This window comes from Festucalex cinctus, chromosome 17 (assembly GCF_051991245.1).
Source record: "Festucalex cinctus isolate MCC-2025b chromosome 17, RoL_Fcin_1.0, whole genome shotgun sequence".
Lineage (NCBI taxonomy): Eukaryota > Metazoa > Chordata > Actinopteri > Syngnathiformes > Syngnathidae > Festucalex > Festucalex cinctus.
In genome coordinates, this window is record NC_135427.1 from 24,547,043 (window position 1) to 24,569,175 (window position 22,133).

Below are 22,133 nucleotides of genomic sequence, written 5' to 3' on the forward strand. Positions count from 1 at the left end.
GCCAGCATGGGACTGAAATATTTCAGCCAGGCATCAGACTTAGAAAAAATTCTGGCCAGCATGGGACTTTGAAAAAATTCTGGCTAGCATGGGACTTTGAAAATTTTCAGCCAGGCATCAGACTTAGAAAAAAATCTGGCCAGCATGGGACTTTGAAAATTTTCAGCCAGGCATCAGACTTAGAAAAAATTCTGGCCAGCATGGGACTTTGAAAAAATTCTGGCTAGCATGGGACTTTGAAAATTTTCAGCCAGGCATCAGACTGAGAAAAAATTCTGGCCAGCATGGGACTTTGAAAATTTTCGGCCAGGCGTCAGACTTAGAAAAAAATCTGGCCAGCATGGGACTTAGAAAAAATTCTGGCCTGCATGGGACTTTAAAATATTTCAGCCAGGCATCAGACTTAGAAAAAATTCTGGCCAGCATGGGACTTTGAAAATTTTCAGCCAGGAATCAGACTTAGAAAAAATTCTGGCCAGCATGGGACTTTGAAAATTTTCAGCCAGGCATCAGACTTAGAAAAAATTCTGGCCAGCATGGGACTTAGAAAAAATTCTGGCCAGCATGGGACTTAGAAAAAATTCTGGCCAGCATGGGACTTTGAAAATTTTCAGCCAGGCATCAGACTTATAAAAAATTCTGGCCAGCATGGGACTTTGAAAATTTTCGGCCAGGCGTCAGACTTAGAAAAAATTCTGGCCAGCATGGGACTTTGAAATATTTCAGCCAGGCATCAGACTTAGAAAAAATTCTGGCCAGCATGGGATTTTGAAAAAATTCTGGCCAGCATGGGACTTTGAAAATTTTCGGCCAGGCATCAGACAGAAAAAATTCTGGCCAGCATGGGACTTTGAAAAAATTCTGGCCAGCATGGGACTTTGAAAAAATTCTGGCCAGCATGGGACTTTGAAAAAATTCTGGCCAGCATGGGACTTTGAAAATTTTCAGCCAGGCGTCAGACTTAGAAAAAATTCTGGCCAGCATGGGATTTTGAAATATTTCGGCCAGGCATCAGACTTAGAAAAAATTCTGGCCAGCATGGGACTTAGAAAAAATTCTGGCCAGCATGGGATTTTGAAAAAAATCTGGCCAGCATGGGACTTTAAAAATTTTCAGCCAGGCGTCAGACTTAGAAAAAATTCTGGCCAGCATGGGATTTTGAAATATTTCGGCCAGGCATCAGACTTAGAAAAAATTCTGGCCAGCATGGGACTTTGAAAAAATTCTGGCTAGCATGGGACTTTGAAAATTTTCAGCCAGGCATCAGACTTAGAAAAAATTCTGGCCAGCATGGGACTTTGAAAATTTTCGGCCAGGCGTCAGACTTAGAAAAAATTCTGGCCAGCATGGGACTTTGAAAATTTTCAGCCAGGAATCAGACTTAGAAAAAATTCTGGCCAGCATGGGACTTTGAAAATTTTCAGCCAGGCATCAGACTTAGAAAAAATTCTGGCCAGCATAGGATTTTGAAATATTTCGGCCAGGCATCAGACTTAGAAAAAATTCTGGCCAGCATGGGACTTTGAAAAAAATCTGGCCAGCATGGGACTTTGAAAATTTTCAGCCAGGCATCAGACTTAGAAAAAATTCTGGCCAGCATGGGACTTTGAAAAAATTCTGGCTAGCATGGGACTTTGAAAATTTTCGGCCAGGCGTCAGACTTAGAAAAAATTCTGGCCAGCATGGGATTTTGAAAAAAATCTGGCCAGCATGGGACTTTGAAAATTTTCAGCCAGGCATCAGACTTAGAAAAAATTCTGGCCAGCATGGGACTTTGAAAATTTTCAGCCAGGCATCAGACTTATAAAAAATTCTGGCCTGCATGGGACTTTGAAATATTTCAGGCAGGCGTCAGACTTTGAAAAAATTCTGGCCAGCATGGGACTTTGAAAATTTTCGGCCAGGCGTCAGACTTAGAAAAAATTCTGGCCAGCATGGGACTTTGAAAATTTTCAGCCAGGCATCAGACTTAGAAAAAATTCTGGCCAGCATGGGACTTAGAAAAAATTCTGGCCTGCATGGGACTTTAAAATATTTCAGCCAGGCATCAGACTTAGAAAAAATTCTGGCCAGCATGGGACTTTGAAAATTTTCAGCCAGGAATCAGACTTTGAAAAAATTCTGGCCAGCAAGGAACTTAGAAAAAATTCTGGCCAGCATGGGACTTAGAAAAAATTCTGGCCAGCATGGGACTTTGAAAATTTTCGGCCAGGCGTCAGACTTAGAAAAAATTCTGGCCAGCATGGGACTTTGAAATATTTCAGCCAGGCATCAGACTTAGAAAAAATTCTGGCCAGCATGGGATTTTGAAAAAAATCTGGCCAGCATGGGACTTTGAAAATTTTCAGCCAGGCATCAGACTTAGAAAAAATTCTGGCCAGCATGGGACTTTGAAAATTTTCGGCCAGGCGTCAGACTTAGAAAAACTTCTGGCCAGCATGGGACTTAGAAAAAAATCTGGCCAGCATGGGACTTAGAAAAAATTCTGCCCAGCATGGGACTTTGAAAAAATTCTGGCCAGCATGGGACTTTGAAAATTTTCGGCCAGGCGTCAGACTTTGAAAAAATTCTGGCCAGCATGGGACTTTGAAAAAATTCTGGCCAGCATGGGACTTTGAAAATTTTCAGCCAGGCATCAGACTTAGGAAAAATTCTGGCCAGCATGGGACTTTGAAAATTTTCGGCAAGGCGTCAGACTTTGAAAAAATTCTGGCCAGCATGGGACTTTGAAAAAATTCTGGCCATCATGGGACTTTGAAAATTTTCGGCCAGGCGTCAGACTTAGAAAAAATTCTGGCCAGCATGGGACTTTGAAAATTTTCGGCCAGGCATCAGACAGAAAAAATTCTGGCCAGCATGGGACTTTGAAAATTTTCGGCCAGGCATGAGACTTTGAAAAAATTCTGGCCAGCATGGGACTTTGAAAAAATTCTGGCCAGCATGGGACTTTGAAAAAATTCTGGCCATCATGGGACTTTGAAAATTTTCGGCCAGGCGTCAGACTTAGAAAAAATTCTGGCCAGCATGGGACTTTGAAAATTTTCGGCCAGGCATCAGACAGAAAAAATTCTGGCCAGCATGGGACTTTGAAATATTTCAGGTAGGCGTCAGACTTTGAAAATTTTTGGCCAGGCGTCAGACTTAGAAAAAATTCTGGCCAGCATGGGACTTTGAAAATTTTCAGCCAGGCATCAGACTTAGGAAAAATTCTGGCCAGCATGGGACTTTGAAAATTTTCGGCAAGGCGTCAGACTTTGAAAAAATTCTGGCCAGCATGGGACTTTGAAAAAATTCTGGCCATCATGGGACTTTGAAAATTTTCGGCCAGGCGTCAGACTTAGAAAAAATTCTGGCCAGCATGGGACTTTGAAAATTTTCGGCCAGGCATCAGACAGAAAAAATTCTGGCCAGCATGGGACTTTGAAAATTTTCGGCCAGGCATGAGACTTTGAAAAAATTCTGGCCAGCATGGGACTTTGAAAAAATTCTGGCCAGCATGGGACTTTGAAAAAATTCTGGCCATCATGGGACTTTGAAAATTTTCGGCCAGGCGTCAGACTTAGAAAAAATTCTGGCCAGCATGGGACTTTGAAAATTTTCGGCCAGGCATCAGACAGAAAAAATTCTGGCCAGCATGGGACTTTGAAAATTTTCGGCCAGGCATGAGACTTTGAAAAAATTCTGGCCAGCATGGGACTTTGAAAAAATTCTGGCCAGCATGGGACTTTGAAAAAATTCTGGCCATCATGGGACTTTGAAAATTTTCGGCCAGGCGTCAGACTTAGAAAAAATTCTGGCCAGCATGGGACTTTGAAAATTTTCAGCCAGGCATCAGACTTAGAAAAAATTCTGGCCAGCATGGGACTTAGAAAAAATTCTGGCCAGCATGGGACTTAGAAAAAATTCTGGCCAGCATGGGACTTTGAAAATTTTCAGCCAGGCATCAGACTTATAAAAAATTCTGGCCAGCATGGGACTTTGAAAATTTTCGGCCAGGCGTCAGACTTAGAAAAAATTCTGGCCAGCATGGGACTTTGAAATATTTCAGCCAGGCATCAGACTTAGAAAAAATTCTGGCCAGCATGGGATTTTGAAAAAATTCTGGCCAGCATGGGACTTTGAAAATTTTCGGCCAGGCATCAGACAGAAAAAATTCTGGCCAGCATGGGACTTTGAAAAAATTCTGGCCAGCATGGGACTTTGAAAAAATTCTGGCCAGCATGGGACTTTGAAAAAATTCTGGCCAGCATGGGACTTTGAAAATTTTCAGCCAGGCGTCAGACTTAGAAAAAATTCTGGCCAGCATGGGATTTTGAAATATTTCGGCCAGGCATCAGACTTAGAAAAAATTCTGGCCAGCATGGGACTTAGAAAAAATTCTGGCCAGCATGGGATTTTGAAAAAAATCTGGCCAGCATGGGACTTTAAAAATTTTCAGCCAGGCGTCAGACTTAGAAAAAATTCTGGCCAGCATGGGATTTTGAAATATTTCGGCCAGGCATCAGACTTAGAAAAAATTCTGGCCAGCATGGGACTTTGAAAAAATTCTGGCTAGCATGGGACTTTGAAAATTTTCAGCCAGGCATCAGACTTAGAAAAAATTCTGGCCAGCATGGGACTTTGAAAATTTTCGGCCAGGCGTCAGACTTAGAAAAAATTCTGGCCAGCATGGGACTTTGAAAATTTTCAGCCAGGAATCAGACTTAGAAAAAATTCTGGCCAGCATGGGACTTTGAAAATTTTCAGCCAGGCATCAGACTTAGAAAAAATTCTGGCCAGCATAGGATTTTGAAATATTTCGGCCAGGCATCAGACTTAGAAAAAATTCTGGCCAGCATGGGACTTTGAAAAAAATCTGGCCAGCATGGGACTTTGAAAATTTTCAGCCAGGCATCAGACTTAGAAAAAATTCTGGCCAGCATGGGACTTTGAAAAAATTCTGGCTAGCATGGGACTTTGAAAATTTTCGGCCAGGCGTCAGACTTAGAAAAAATTCTGGCCAGCATGGGATTTTGAAAAAAATCTGGCCAGCATGGGACTTTGAAAATTTTCAGCCAGGCATCAGACTTAGAAAAAATTCTGGCCAGCATGGGACTTTGAAAATTTTCAGCCAGGCATCAGACTTATAAAAAATTCTGGCCTGCATGGGACTTTGAAATATTTCAGGCAGGCGTCAGACTTTGAAAAAATTCTGGCCAGCATGGGACTTTGAAAATTTTCGGCCAGGCGTCAGACTTAGAAAAAATTCTGGCCAGCATGGGACTTTGAAAATTTTCAGCCAGGCATCAGACTTAGAAAAAATTCTGGCCAGCATGGGACTTAGAAAAAATTCTGGCCTGCATGGGACTTTAAAATATTTCAGCCAGGCATCAGACTTAGAAAAAATTCTGGCCAGCATGGGACTTTGAAAATTTTCAGCCAGGAATCAGACTTTGAAAAAATTCTGGCCAGCAAGGAACTTAGAAAAAATTCTGGCCAGCATGGGACTTAGAAAAAATTCTGGCCAGCATGGGACTTTGAAAATTTTCGGCCAGGCGTCAGACTTAGAAAAAATTCTGGCCAGCATGGGACTTTGAAATATTTCAGCCAGGCATCAGACTTAGAAAAAATTCTGGCCAGCATGGGATTTTGAAAAAAATCTGGCCAGCATGGGACTTTGAAAATTTTCAGCCAGGCATCAGACTTAGAAAAAATTCTGGCCAGCATGGGACTTTGAAAATTTTCGGCCAGGCGTCAGACTTAGAAAAACTTCTGGCCAGCATGGGACTTAGAAAAAAATCTGGCCAGCATGGGACTTAGAAAAAATTCTGCCCAGCATGGGACTTTGAAAAAATTCTGGCCAGCATGGGACTTTGAAAATTTTCGGCCAGGCGTCAGACTTTGAAAAAATTCTGGCCAGCATGGGACTTTGAAAAAATTCTGGCCAGCATGGGACTTTGAAAATTTTCAGCCAGGCATCAGACTTAGGAAAAATTCTGGCCAGCATGGGACTTTGAAAATTTTCGGCAAGGCGTCAGACTTTGAAAAAATTCTGGCCAGCATGGGACTTTGAAAAAATTCTGGCCATCATGGGACTTTGAAAATTTTCGGCCAGGCGTCAGACTTAGAAAAAATTCTGGCCAGCATGGGACTTTGAAAATTTTCGGCCAGGCATCAGACAGAAAAAATTCTGGCCAGCATGGGACTTTGAAAATTTTCGGCCAGGCATGAGACTTTGAAAAAATTCTGGCCAGCATGGGACTTTGAAAAAATTCTGGCCAGCATGGGACTTTGAAAAAATTCTGGCCATCATGGGACTTTGAAAATTTTCGGCCAGGCGTCAGACTTAGAAAAAATTCTGGCCAGCATGGGACTTTGAAAATTTTCGGCCAGGCATCAGACAGAAAAAATTCTGGCCAGCATGGGACTTTGAAATATTTCAGGTAGGCGTCAGACTTTGAAAATTTTTGGCCAGGCGTCAGACTTAGAAAAAATTCTGGCTAGCATGGGACTTTGAAAATTTTCGGCCAGGCGTCAGACTTAGAAAAAATTCTGGCCAGCATGGAACTTTGAAAATTTTCAGCCAGGCATCAGACTTAGAAAAAATTCTGGCCAGCATGGGACTTAGAAAAAATTCTGGCCTGCATGGGACTTTAAAATATTTCAGCCAGGCATCAGACTTAGAAAAAATTCTGGCCAGCATGGGACTTTGAAAATTTTCAGCCAGGAATCAGACTTAGAAAAAATTCTGGCCAGCATGGGACTTTGAAAAAATTCTGGCCATCATGGGACTTTGAAAATTTTAGGCCAGGCGTCAGACTTAGAAAAAATTCTGGCCAGCATGGGACTTTGAAAATTTTCAGCCAGGCATCAGACTTAGAAAAAATTCTGGCCAGCATGGGACTTAGAAAAAATTCTGGCCAGCATGGGACTTTGAAAAAATTCTGGCCATCATGGGACTTTGAAAATTTTCGGCCAGGCGTCAGACTTAGAAAAAATTCTGGCCAGCATGGGACTTTGAAAATTTTCGGCCAGGCATCAGACAGAAAAAATTCTGGCCAGCATGGGACTTTGAAAATTTTCAGCCAGGCATGAGACTTTGAAAAAATTCTGGCCAGCATGGGACTTTGAACAAATTCTGGCCAGCATGGGACTTTGAAAAAATTCTGGCCATCATGGGACTTTGAAAATTTTCGGCCAGGCGTCAGACTTAGAAAAAATTCTGGCCAGCATGGGACTTTGAAAATTTTCGGCCAGGCATCAGACAGAAAAAATTCTGGCCAGCATGGGACTTTGAAAAAATTCTGGCCAGCATGGGACTTTGAAAAAATTCTGGCCAGCATGGGACTTTGAAAAAATTCTGGCCAGCATGGGACTTTGAAAATTTTCAGCCAGGCGTCAGACTTAGAAAAAATTCTGGCCAGCATGGGATTTTGAAATATTTCGGCCAGGCATCAGACTTAGAAAAAATTCTGGCCAGCATGGGACTTAGAAAAAATTCTGGCCAGCATGGGATTTTGAAAAAAATCTGTCCAGCATGGGACTTTAAAAATTTTCAGCCAGGCGTCAGACTTAGAAAAAATTCTGGCCAGCATGGGATTTTGAAATATTTCGGCCAGGCATCAGACTTAGAAAAAATTCTGGCCAGCATGGGACTTTGAAAAAAATCTGGCCAGCATGGGACTTTGAAAATTTTCAGCCAGGCATCAGACTTAGAAAAAATTCTGGCCAGCATGGGACTTTGAAAAAATTCTGGCCAGCATGGGACGTTGAAAATTTTCGGCCAGGCGTCAGAAAAAATTCTGGCCAGCATGTGACTTTGAAAATTTTCAGCCAGGAATCAGACTTAGAAAAAATTCTGGCCAGCATGGGACTTTGAAAATTTTCAGCCAGGCATCAGACTTAGAAAAAATTCTGGCCAGCATGGGACTTTGAAAAATATCTGGCCAGCATGGGACTTTGAAAATTTTCAGCCAGGCATCAGACTTAGAAAAAATTCTGGCCAGCATGGGACTTTGAAAAAATTCTGGCTAGCATGGGACTTTGAAAATTTTCGGCCAGGCGTCAGACTTAGAAAAAATTCTGGCCAGCATGGGACTTTGAAAATTTTCAGCCAGGCATCAGACTTAGAAAAAATTCTGGCCAGCATGGGACTTAGAAAAAATTCTGGCCAGCATGGGACTTTAAAAATTTTCAGCCAGGCATCAGACTTAGAAAAAATTCTGGCCTGCATGGGACTTTGAAATATTTCAGCCAGGCATCAGACTTAGAAAAAATTCTGGCCAGCATGGGACTTTGAAAATTTTCAGCCAGGCATCAGACTTAGAAAAAATTCTGGCCAGCATGGGACTTAGAAAAAATTCTGGCCAGCATGGGACTTTAAAAATTTTCAGCCAGGCATCAGACTTAGAAAAAATTCTGGCCTGCATGGGACTTTGAAATATTTCAGCCAGGCATCAGACTTAGAAAAAATTCTGGCCAGCATGGGACTTAGAAAAAATTCTGGCCAGCATGGGACTTAGAAAAAATTCTGGCTAGCATGGGACTTTAAAAATTTTCAGCCAGGCATCAGACTTAGAAAAAATTCTGGCCAGCATGGGACTTAGAAAAAATTCTGGCCAGCATGGGACTTTAAAAATTTTCAGCCAGGCATCAGACTTAGAAAAAATTCTGGCTCGCATGGGACTTTGAAAATTTTCAGCCAGGCATCAGACTTAGAAAAAATTCTGGCCAGCATGGGACTTTGAACATTTTCGGCCAGGCGTCAGACTTAGAAAAAATTCTGGCCAGCATGGGACTTTGAAATATTTCAGGTAGGCGTCAGACTTTGAAAATTTTTGGCCAGGCGTCAGACTTAGAAAAAATTCTGGCTAGCATGGGACTTTGAAAATTTTCGGCCAGGCGTCAGACTTAGAAAAAATTCTGGCCAGCATGGAACTTTGAAAATTTTCAGCCAGGCATCAGACTTAGAAAAAATTCTGGCCAGCATGGGACTTAGAAAAAATTCTGGCCTGCATGGGACTTTGAAAATTTTCAGCCAGGAATCAGACTTAGAAAAAATTCTGGCCAGCATGGGACTTTGAAAAAATTCTGGCCATCATGGGACTTTGAAAATTTTAGGCCAGGCGTCAGACTTAGAAAAAAATTCTGGCCAGCATGGGACTTTGAAAATTTTCAGCCAGGCATCAGACTTAGAAAAAATTCTGGCCAGCATGGGACTTAGAAAAAATTCTGGCCAGCATGGGACTTTGAAAATTTTCGGCCAGGCGTCAGACTTAGAAAAAATTCTGGCCAGCATGGGACTGAAATATTTCAGCCAGGCATCAGACTTAGAAAAAATTCTGGCCAGCATGGGACTTTGAAAAAATTCTGGCTAGCATGGGACTTTGAAAATTTTCAGCCAGGCATCAGACTTAGAAAAAATTCTGGCCAGCATGGGACTTTGAAAATTTTCAGCCAGGCATCAGACTTAGAAAAAATTCTGGCCAGCATGGGACTTTGAAAAAATTCTGGCTAGCATGGGACTTTGAAAATTTTCAGCCAGGCATCAGACTGAGAAAAAATTCTGGCCAGCATGGGACTTTGAAAATTTTCGGCCAGGCGTCAGACTTAGAAAAAAATCTGGCCAGCATGGGACTTAGAAAAAATTCTGGCCTGCATGGGACTTTAAAATATTTCAGCCAGGCATCAGACTTAGAAAAAATTCTGGCCAGCATGGGACTTTGAAAATTTTCAGCCAGGAATCAGACTTAGAAAAAATTCTGGCCAGCATGGGACTTTGAAAATTTTCAGCCAGGCATCAGACTTAGAAAAAATTCTGGCCAGCATGGGACTTAGAAAAAATTCTGGCCAGCATGGGACTTAGAAAATTTTCAGCCAGGAATCAGACTTAGAAAAAATTCTGGCCAGCATGGGACTTTGAAAATTTTCAGCCAGGCATCAGACTTAGAAAAAATTCTGGCCAGCATGGGACTTTGAAAATTTTCAGCCAGGCATCAGACTTATAAAAAATTCTGGCCAGCATGGGACTTTGAAAATTTTCGGCCAGGCGTCAGACTTAGAAAAAATTCTGGCCAGCATGGGACTTTGAAATATTTCAGCCAGGCATCAGACTTAGAAAAAATTCTGGCCAGCATGGGATTTTGAAAAAATTCTGGCCAGCATGGGACTTTGAAAATTTTCGGCCAGGCATCAGACAGAAAAAATTCTGGCCAGCATGGGACTTAGAAAAAATTCTGGCCTGCATGGGACTTTAAAATATTTCAGCCAGGAATCAGACTTAGAAAAAATTCTGGCCAGCATGGGACTTTGAAAATTTTCAGCCAGGCATCAGACTTAGAAAAAATTCTGGCCAGCATGGGACTTTGAAAATTTTCAGCCAGGCATCAGACTTAGAAAAAATTCTGGCCAGCATGGGACTTTGAAAATTTTCAGCCAGGCATCAGACTTATAAAAAATTCTGGCCAGCATGGGACTTTGAAAATTTTCGGCCAGGCGTCAGACTTAGAAAAAATTCTGGCCAGCATGGGACTTTGAAATATTTCAGCCAGGCATCAGACTTAGAAAAAATTCTGGCCAGCATGGGATTTTGAAAAAATTCTGGCCAGCATGGGACTTTGAAAATTTTCGGCCAGGCATCAGACAGAAAAAATTCTGGCCAGCATGGGACTTTGAAAAAATTCTGGCCAGCATGGGACTTTGAAAAAATTCTGGCCAGCATGGGACTTTGAAAAAATTCTGGCCAGCATGGGACTTTGAAAATTTTCAGCCAGGCGTCAGACTTAGAAAAAATTCTGGCCAGCATGGGATTTTGAAATATTTCGGCCAGGCATCAGACTTAGAAAAAATTCTGGCCAGCATGGGACTTAGAAAAAATTCTGGCCAGCATGGGATTTTGAAAAAAATCTGGCCAGCATGGGACTTTAAAAATTTTCAGCCAGGCGTCAGACTTAGAAAAAATTCTGGCCAGCATGGGATTTTGAAATATTTCGGCCAGGCATCAGACTTAGAAAAAATTCTGGCCAGCATGGGACTTTGAAAAAAATCTGGCCAGCATGGGACTTTGAAAATTTTCAGCCAGGCATCAGACTTAGAAAAAATTCTGGCCAGCATGGGACTTTGAAAAAATTCTGGCTAGCATGGGACTTTGAAAATTTTCAGCCAGGCATCAGACTTAGAAAAAATTCTGGCCAGCATGGGACTTTGAAAATTTTCGGCCAGGCGTCAGACTTAGAAAAAATTCTGGCCAGCATGGGACTTTGAAAATTTTCAGCCAGGAATCAGACTTAGAAAAAATTCTGGCCAGCATGGGACTTTGAAAATTTTCAGCCAGGCATCAGACTTAGAAAAAATTCTGGCCAGCATAGGATTTTGAAATATTTCGGCCAGGCATCAGACTTAGAAAAAATTCTGGCCAGCATGGGACTTTGAAAAAAATCTGGCCAGCATGGGACTTTGAAAATTTTCAGCCAGGCATCAGACTTAGAAAAAATTCTGGCCAGCATGGGACTTTGAAAAAATTCTGGCTAGCATGGGACTTTGAAAATTTTCGGCCAGGCGTCAGACTTAGAAAAAATTCTGGCCAGCATGGGATTTTGAAAAAAATCTGGCCAGCATGGGACTTTGAAAATTTTCAGCCAGGCATCAGACTTAGAAAAAATTCTGGCCAGCATGGGACTTTGAAAATTTTCAGCCAGGCATCAGACTTATAAAAAATTCTGGCCAGCATGGGACTTTGAAAATTTCCAGCTCGGCGTCAGACTTAGAAAAAATTCTGGCCTGCATGGGACTTTGAAATATTTCAGGCAGGCGTCAGACTTAGAAAAAATTCTGGCCAGCATGGGACTTTGAAAATTTTCAGCCAGGCATCAGACTTAGAAAAAATTCTGGCCAGCATGGGACTTAGAAAAAATTCTGGCCTGCATGGGACTTTAAAATATTTCAGCCAGGCATCAGACTTAGAAAAAATTCTGGCCAGCATGGGACTTTGAAAATTTTCAGCCAGGAATCAGACTTTGAAAAAATTCTGGCCAGCAAGGAACTTAGAAAAAATTCTGGCCAGCATGGGACTTAGAAAAAATTCTGGCCAGCATGGGACTTTGAAAATTTTCAGCCAGGCATCAGACTTAGAAAAAATTCTGGCCAGCATGGGACTTTGAAAATTTTCGGCCAGGCGTCAGACTTAGAAAAAATTCTGGCCAGCATGGGACTTTGAAATATTTCAGCCAGGCATCAGACTTAGAAAAAATTCTGGCCAGCATGGGATTTTGAAAAAAATCTGGCCAGCATGGGACTTTGAAAATTTTCAGCCAGGCATCAGACTTAGAAAAAATTCTGGCCAGCATGGGACTTTGAAAATTTTCGGCCAGGCGTCAGACTTAGAAAAACTTCTGGCCAGCATGGGACTTAGAAAAAAATCTGGCCAGCATGGGACTTAGAAAAAATTCTGGCCAGCATGGGACTTTGAAAAAATTCTGGCCAGCATGGGACTTTGAAAATTTTCGGCCAGGCGTCAGACTTTGAAAAAATTCTGGCCAGCATGGGACTTTGAAAAAATTCTGGCCAGCATGGGACTTTGAAAATTTTCAGCCAGGCATCAGACTTAGGAAAAATTCTGGCCAGCATGGGACTTTGAAAATTTTCGGCAAGGCGTCAGACTTTGAAAAAATTCTGGCCAGCATGGGACTTTGAAAAAATTCTGGCCATCATGGGACTTTGAAAATTTTCGGCCAGGCGTCAGACTTAGAAAAAATTCTGGCCAGCATGGGACTTTGAAAATTTTCGGCCAGGCATCAGACAGAAAAAATTCTGGCCAGCATGGGACTTTGAAAATTTTCGGCCAGGCATGAGACTTTGAAAAAATTCTGGCCAGCATGGGACTTTGAAAAAATTCTGGCCAGCATGGGACTTTGAAAAAATTCTGGCCATCATGGGACTTCGAAAATTTTCGGCCAGGCGTCAGACTTAGAAAAAATTCTGGCCAGCATGGGACTTTGAAAATTTTCGGCCAGGCATCAGACAGAAAAAATTCTGGCCAGCATGGGACTTTGAAATATTTCAGGTAGGCGTCAGACTTTGAAAATTTTTGGCCAGGCGTCAGACTTAGAAAAAATTCTGGCTAGCATGGGACTTTGAAAATTTTCAGCCAGGCATCAGACTTATAAAAAATTCTGGCCAGCATGGGACTTTGAAAATTTTCGGCCAGGCGTCAGACTTAGAAAAAATTCTGGCCAGCATGGGACTTTGAAATATTTCAGCCAGGCATCAGACTTAGAAAAAATTCTGGCCAGCATGGGATTTTGAAAAAATTCTGGCCAGCATGGGACTTTGAAAATTTTCGGCCAGGCATCAGACAGAAAAAATTCTGGCCAGCATGGGACTTTGAAAAAATTCTGGCCAGCATGGGACTTTGAAAAAATTCTGGCCAGCATGGGACTTTGAAAAAATTCTGGCCAGCATGGGACTTTGAAAATTTTCAGCCAGGCGTCAGACTTAGAAAAAATTCTGGCCAGCATGGGATTTTGAAATATTTCGGCCAGGCATCAGACTTAGAAAAAATTCTGGCCAGCATGGGACTTAGAAAAAATTCTGGCCAGCATGGGATTTTGAAAAAAATCTGGCCAGCATGGGACTTTAAAAATTTTCAGCCAGGCGTCAGACTTAGAAAAAATTCTGGCCAGCATGGGATTTTGAAATATTTCGGCCAGGCATCAGACTTAGAAAAAATTCTGGCCAGCATGGGACTTTGAAAAAAATCTGGCCAGCATGGGACTTTGAAAATTTTCAGCCAGGCATCAGACTTAGAAAAAATTCTGGCCAGCATGGGACTTTGAAAAAATTCTGGCTAGCATGGGACTTTGAAAATTTTCAGCCAGGCATCAGACTTAGAAAAAATTCTGGCCAGCATGGGACTTTGAAAATTTTCGGCCAGGCGTCAGACTTAGAAAAAATTCTGGCCAGCATGGGACTTTGAAAATTTTCAGCCAGGAATCAGACTTAGAAAAAATTCTGGCCAGCATGGGACTTTGAAAATTTTCAGCCAGGCATCAGACTTAGAAAAAATTCTGGCCAGCATAGGATTTTGAAATATTTCGGCCAGGCATCAGACTTAGAAAAAATTCTGGCCAGCATGGGACTTTGAAAAAAATCTGGCCAGCATGGGACTTTGAAAATTTTCAGCCAGGCATCAGACTTAGAAAAAATTCTGGCCAGCATGGGACTTTGAAAAAATTCTGGCTAGCATGGGACTTTGAAAATTTTCGGCCAGGCGTCAGACTTAGAAAAAATTCTGGCCAGCATGGGATTTTGAAAAAAATCTGGCCAGCATGGGACTTTGAAAATTTTCAGCCAGGCATCAGACTTAGAAAAAATTCTGGCCAGCATGGGACTTTGAAAATTTTCAGCCAGGCATCAGACTTATAAAAAATTCTGGCCAGCATGGGACTTTGAAAATTTCCAGCTCGGCGTCAGACTTAGAAAAAATTCTGGCCTGCATGGGACTTTGAAATATTTCAGGCAGGCGTCAGACTTAGAAAAAATTCTGGCCAGCATGGGACTTTGAAAATTTTCAGCCAGGCATCAGACTTAGAAAAAATTCTGGCCAGCATGGGACTTAGAAAAAATTCTGGCCTGCATGGGACTTTAAAATATTTCAGCCAGGCATCAGACTTAGAAAAAATTCTGGCCAGCATGGGACTTTGAAAATTTTCAGCCAGGAATCAGACTTTGAAAAAATTCTGGCCAGCAAGGAACTTAGAAAAAATTCTGGCCAGCATGGGACTTAGAAAAAATTCTGGCCAGCATGGGACTTTGAAAATTTTCAGCCAGGCATCAGACTTAGAAAAAATTCTGGCCAGCATGGGACTTTGAAAATTTTCGGCCAGGCGTCAGACTTAGAAAAAATTCTGGCCAGCATGGGACTTTGAAATATTTCAGCCAGGCATCAGACTTAGAAAAAATTCTGGCCAGCATGGGATTTTGAAAAAAATCTGGCCAGCATGGGACTTTGAAAATTTTCAGCCAGGCATCAGACTTAGAAAAAATTCTGGCCAGCATGGGACTTTGAAAATTTTCGGCCAGGCGTCAGACTTAGAAAAACTTCTGGCCAGCATGGGACTTAGAAAAAAATCTGGCCAGCATGGGACTTAGAAAAAATTCTGGCCAGCATGGGACTTTGAAAAAATTCTGGCCAGCATGGGACTTTGAAAATTTTCGGCCAGGCGTCAGACTTTGAAAAAATTCTGGCCAGCATGGGACTTTGAAAAAATTCTGGCCAGCATGGGACTTTGAAAATTTTCAGCCAGGCATCAGACTTAGGAAAAATTCTGGCCAGCATGGGACTTTGAAAATTTTCGGCAAGGCGTCAGACTTTGAAAAAATTCTGGCCAGCATGGGACTTTGAAAAAATTCTGGCCATCATGGGACTTTGAAAATTTTCGGCCAGGCGTCAGACTTAGAAAAAATTCTGGCCAGCATGGGACTTTGAAAATTTTCGGCCAGGCATCAGACAGAAAAAATTCTGGCCAGCATGGGACTTTGAAAATTTTCGGCCAGGCATGAGACTTTGAAAAAATTCTGGCCAGCATGGGACTTTGAAAAAATTCTGGCCAGCATGGGACTTTGAAAAAATTCTGGCCATCATGGGACTTCGAAAATTTTCGGCCAGGCGTCAGACTTAGAAAAAATTCTGGCCAGCATGGGACTTTGAAAATTTTCGGCCAGGCATCAGACAGAAAAAATTCTGGCCAGCATGGGACTTTGAAATATTTCAGGTAGGCGTCAGACTTTGAAAATTTTTGGCCAGGCGTCAGACTTAGAAAAAATTCTGGCTAGCATGGGACTTTGAAAATTTTCGGCCAGGCGTCAGACTTAGAAAAAATTCTGGCCAGCATGGAACTTTGAAAATTTTCAGCCAGGCATCAGACTTAGAAAAAATTCTGGCCAGCATGGGACTTAGAAAAAATTCTGGCCTGCATGGGACTTTAAAATATTTCAGCCAGGCATCAGACTTAGAAAAAATTCTGGCCAGCATGGGACTTTGAAAAAATTCTGGCTAGCATGGGACTTTGAAAATTTTCAGCCAGGCATCAGACTTAGAAAAAATTCTGGCCAGCATGGGACTTTGAAAATTTTCAGCCAGGCATCAGACTTAGAAAAAATTCTGGCCAGCATGGGACTTTGAAAAAATTCTGGCTAGCATGGGACTTTGAAAATTTTCAGCCAGGCATCAGACTGAGAAAAAATTCTGGCCAGCATGGGACTTTGAAAATTTTCGGCCAGGCGTCAGACTTAGAAAAAAATCTGGCCAGCATGGGACTTAGAAAAAATTCTGGCCTGCATGGGACTTTAAAATATTTCAGCCAGGCATCAGACTTAGAAAAAATTCTGGCCAGCATGGGACTTTGAAAATTTTCAGCCAGGAATCAGACTTAGAAAAAATTCTGGCCAGCATGGGACTTTGAAAATTTTCAGCCAGGCATCAGACTTAGAAAAAATTCTGGCCAGCATGGGACTTAGAAAAAATTCTGGCCAGCATGGGACTTAGAAAAAATTCTGGCCAGCATGGGACTTTGAAAATTTTCAGCCAGGCATCAGACTTATAAAAAATTCTGGCCAGCATGGGACTTTGAAAATTTTCGGCCAGGCGTCAGACTTAGAAAAAATTCTGGCCAGCATGGGACTTTGAAATATTTCAGCCAGGCATCAGACTTAGAAAAAATTCTGGCCAGCATGGGATTTTGAAAAAATTCTGGCCAGCATGGGACTTTGAAAATTTTCGGCCAGGCATCAGACAGAAAAAATTCTGGCCAGCATGGGACTTTGAAAAAATTCTGGCCAGCATGGGACTTTGAAAAAATTCTGGCCAGCATGGGACTTTGAAAAAATTCTGGCCAGCATGGGACTTTGAAAATTTTCAGCCAGGCGTCAGACTTAGAAAAAATTCTGGCCAGCATGGGATTTTGAAATATTTCGGCCAGGCATCAGACTTAGAAAAAATTCTGGCCAGCATGGGACTTAGAAAAAATTCTGGCCAGCATGGGATTTTGAAAAAAATCTGGCCAGCATGGGACTTTAAAAATTTTCAGCCAGGCGTCAGACTTAGAAAAAATTCTGGCCAGCATGGGATTTTGAAATATTTCGGCCAGGCATCAGACTTAGAAAAAATTCTGGCCAGCATGGGACTTTGAAAAAAATCTGGCCAGCATGGGACTTTGAACATTTTCAGCCAGGCATCAGACTTAGAAAAAATTCTGGCCAGCATGGGACTTTGAAAAAATTCTGGCTAGCATGGGACTTTGAAAATTTTCAGCCAGGCGTCAGACTTAGAAAAAATTCTGGCCAGCATGGGACTTTGAAAATTTTCAGCCAGGAATCAGACTTAGAAAAAATTCTGGCCAGCATGGGACTTTGAAAATTTTCAGCCAGGCATCAGACTTAGAAAAAATTCTGGCCAGCATAGGATTTTGAAATATTTCGGCCAGGCATCAGACTTAGAAAAAATTCTGGCCAGCATGGGACTTTGAAAAAAATCTGGCCAGCATGGGACTTTGAAAATTTTCAGCCAGGCATCAGACTTAGAAAAAATTCTGGCCAGCATGGGACTTTGAAAAAATTCTGGCTAGCATGGGACTTTGAAAATTTTCGGCCAGGCGTCAGACTTAGAAAAAATTCTGGCCAGCATGGGACTTTGAAAATTTTCAGCCAGGCATCAGACTTATAAAAAATTCTGGCCAGCATGGGACTTTGAAAATTTTCAGCTCGGCGTCAGACTTAGAAAAAATTCTGGCCTGCATGGGACTTTGAAATATTTCAGGCAGGCGTCAGACTTTGAAAAAATTCTGGCCAGCATGGGACTTTGAAAATTTTCGGCCAGGCGTCAGACTTAGAAAAAATTCTGGCCAGCATGGGACTTTGAAAATTTTCAGCCAGGCATCAGACTTAGAAAAAATTCTGGCCAGCATGGGACTTAGAAAAAATTCTGGCCTGCATGGGACTTTAAAATATTTCAGCCAGGCATCAGACTTAGAAAAAATTCTGGCCAGCATGGGACTTTGAAAATTTTCAGCCAGGAATCAGACTTTGAAAAAATTCTGGCCAGCAAGGAACTTAGAAAAAATTCTGGCCAGCATGGGACTTAGAAAAAATTCTGGCCAGCATGGGACTTTGAAAATTTTCAGCCAGGCATCAGACTTAGAAAAAATTCTGGCCAGCATGGGACTTTGAAAATTTTCGGCCAGGCGTCAGACTTAGAAAAAATTCTGGCCAGCATGGGACTTTGAAATATTTCAGCCAGGCATCAGACTTAGAAAAAATTCTGGCCAGCATGGGATTTTGAAAAAAATCTGGCCAGCATGGGACTTTGAAAATTTTCAGCCAGGCATCAGACTTAGAAAAAATTCTGGCCAGCATGGGACTTTGAAAATTTTCGGCCAGGCGTCAGACTTAGAAAAACTTCTGGCCAGCATGGGACTTAGAAAAAAATCTGGCCAGCATGGGACTTAGAAAAAATTCTGGCCAGGCGTCAGACTTTGAAAAAATTCTGGCCAGCATGGGACTTTGAAAAAATTCTGGCCAGCATGGGACTTTGAAAATTTTCAGCCAGGCATCAGACTTAGGAAAAATTCTGGCCAGCATGGGACTTTGAAAATTTTCGGCAAGGCGTCAGACTTTGAAAAAATTCTGGCCAGCATGGGACTTTGAAAAAATTCTGGCCATCATGGGACTTTGAAAATTTTCGGCCAGGCGTCAGACTTAGAAAAAATTCTGGCCAGCATGGGACTTTGAAAATTTTCGGCCAGGCATCAGACAGAAAAAATTCTGGCCAGCATGGGACTTTGAAAATTTTCGGCCAGGCATGAGACTTTGAAAAAATTCTGGCCAGCATGGGACTTTGAAAAAATTCTGGCCAGCATGGGACTTTGAAAAAATTCTGGCCATCATGGGACTTTGAAAATTTTCGGCCAGGCGTCAGACTTAGAAAAAATTCTGGCCAGCATGGGACTTTGAAAATTTTCGGCCAGGCATCAGACAGAAAAAATTCTGGCCAGCATGGGACTTTGAAAAAATTCTGGCCAGCATGGGACTTTGAAAAAATTCTGGCCATCATGGGACTTTGAAAATTTTCGGCCAGGCGTCAGACTTAGAAAAAATTCTGGCCAGCATGGGACTTTGAAAATTTTCGGCCAGGCATCAGACAGAAAAAATTCTGGCCAGCATGGGACTTTGAAAATTTTCGGCCAGGCATGAGACTTTGAAAAAATTCTGGCCAGCATGGGACTTTGAAAAAATTCTGGCCAGCATGGGACTTTGAAAAAATTCTGGCCATCATGGGACTTTGAAAATTTTCGGCCAGGCGTCAGACTTAGAAAAAATTCTGGCCAGCATGGGACTTTGAAAATTTTCGGCCAGGCATCAGACAGAAAAAATTCTGGCCAGCATGGGACTTTGAAAAAATTCTGGCCAGCATGGGACTTTGAAAAAATTCTGGCCAGCATGGGACTTTGAAAAAATTCTGGCCAGCATGGGACTTTGAAAATTTTCAGCCAGGCGTCAGACTTAGAAAAAATTCTGGCCAGCATGGGATTTTGAAATATTTCGGCCAGGCATCAGACTTAGAAAAAATTCTGGCCAGCATGGGACTTAGAAAAAATTCTGGACAGCATGGGATTTTGAAAAAAATCTGGCCAGCATGGGACTTTAAAAATTTTCAGCCAGGCGTCAGACTTAGAAAAAATTCTGGCCAGCATGGGATTTTGAAATATTTCGGCCAGGCATCAGACTTAGAAAAAATTCTGGCCAGCATGGGACTTTGAAAAAAATCTGGCCAGCATGGGACTTTGAAAATTTTCAGCCAGGCATCAGACTTAGAAAAAATTCTGGCCAGCATGGGACTTTGAAAAAATTCTGGCCAGCATGGGACGTTGAAAATTTTCGGCCAGGCGTCAGAAAAAATTCTGGCCAGCATGTGACTTTGAAAATTTTCAGCCAGGAATCAGACTTAGAAAAAATTCTGGCCAGCATGGGACTTTGAAAATTTTCAGCCAGGCATCAGACTTAGAAAAAATTCTGGCCAGCATGGGACTTTGAAAAAATTCTGGCTAGCATGGGACTTTGAAAATTTTCGGCCAGGCGTCAGACTTAGAAAAAATTCTGGCCAGCATGGGACTTTGAAAATTTTCAGCCAGGCATCAGACTTAGAAAAAATTCTGGCCTGCATGGGACTTTGAAATATTTCAGCCAGGCATCAGACTTAGAAAAAATTCTGGCCAGCATGGGACTTTGAAAATTTTCAGCCAGGCATCAGACTTAGAAAAAATTCTGGCCAGCATGGGACTTAGAAAAAATTCTGGCCAGCATGGGACTTTAAAAATTTTCAGCCAGGCATCAGACTTAGAAAAAATTCTGGCCTGCATGGGACTTTGAAATATTTCAGCCAGGCATCAGACTTAGAAAAAATTCTGGCCAGCATGGGACTTAGAAAAAATTCTGGCCAGCATGGGACTTAGAAAAAATTCTGGCTAGCATGGGACTTTGAAAATTTTCGGCCAGGCGTCAGACTTAGAAAAAATTCTGGCCAGCATGGGACTTTGAAAATTTTCAGCCAGGCATCAGACTTAGAAAAAATTCTGGCCAGCATGGGACTTAGAAAAAATTCTGGCCAGCATGGGACTTTAAACATTTTCAGCCAGGCATCAGACTTAGAAAAAATTCTGGCTCGCATGGGACTTTGAAAATTTTCAGCCAGGCATCAGACTTAGAAAAAATTCTGGCCAGCATGGGACTTTGAACATTTTCGGCCAGGCGTCAGACTTAGAAAAAATTCTGGCCAGCATGGGACTTTGAAATATTTCAGGTAGGCGTCAGACTTTGAAAATTTTTGGCCAGGCGTCAGACTTAGAAAAAATTCTGGCTAGCATGGGACTTTGAAAATTTTCGGCCAGGCGTCAGACTTAGAAAAAATTCTGGCCAGCATGGAACTTTGAAAATTTTCAGCCAGGCATCAGACTTAGAAAAAATTCTGGCCAGCATGGGACTTAGAAAAAATTCTGGCCTGCATGGGACTTTAAAATATTTCAGCCAGGCATCAGACTTAGAAAAAATTCTGGCCAGCATGGGACTTTGAAAATTTTCAGCCAGGAATCAGACTTAGAAAAAATTCTGGCCAGCATGGGACTTTGAAAAAATTCTGGCCATCATGGGACTTTGAAAATTTTCGGCCAGGCGTCAGACTTAGAAAAAATTCTGGCCAGCATGGAACTTTGAAAATTTTCAGCCAGGCATCAGACTTAGAAAAAATTCTGGCCAGCATGGGACTTAGAAAAAATTCTGGCCTGCATGGGACTTTAAAATATTTCAGCCAGGCATCAGACTTAGAAAAAATTCTGGCCAGCATGGGACTTTGAAAATTTTCAGCCAGGCATCAGACTTAGAAAAAATTCTGGCCAGCATGGGACTTAGAAAAAATTCTGGCCAGCATGGGACTTAGAAAAAATTCTGGCCAGCATGGGACTTTGAAAATTTTCGGCCAGGCATCAGACAGAAAAAATTCTGGCCAGCATGGGACTTTGAAAATTTTCGGCCAGGCATGAGACTTTGAAAAAATTCTGGCCAGCATGGGACTTTGAAAAAATTCTGGCCAGCATGGGACTTTGAAAAAATTCTGGCCATCATGGGACTTTGAAAATTTTCGGCCAGGCGTCAGACTTAGAAAAAATTCTGGCCAGCATGGGACTTTGAAAATTTTCGGCCAGGCATCAGACAGAAAAAATTCTGGCCAGCATGGGACTTTGAAAAAATTCTGGCCAGCATGGGACTTTGAAAAAATTCTGGCCAGCATGGGACTTTGAAAAAATTCTGGCCAGCATGGGACTTTGAAAATTTTCAGCCAGGCGTCAGACTTAGAAAAAATTCTGGCCAGCATGGGATTTTGAAATATTTCGGCCAGGCATCAGACTTAGAAAAAATTCTGGCCAGCATGGGACTTAGAAAAAATTCTGGACAGCATGGGATTTTGAAAAAAATCTGGCCAGCATGGGACTTTAAAAATTTTCAGCCAGGCGTCAGACTTAGAAAAAATTCTGGCCAGCATGGGATTTTGAAATATTTCGGCCAGGCATCAGACTTAGAAAAAACTCTGGCCAGCATGGGACTTTGAA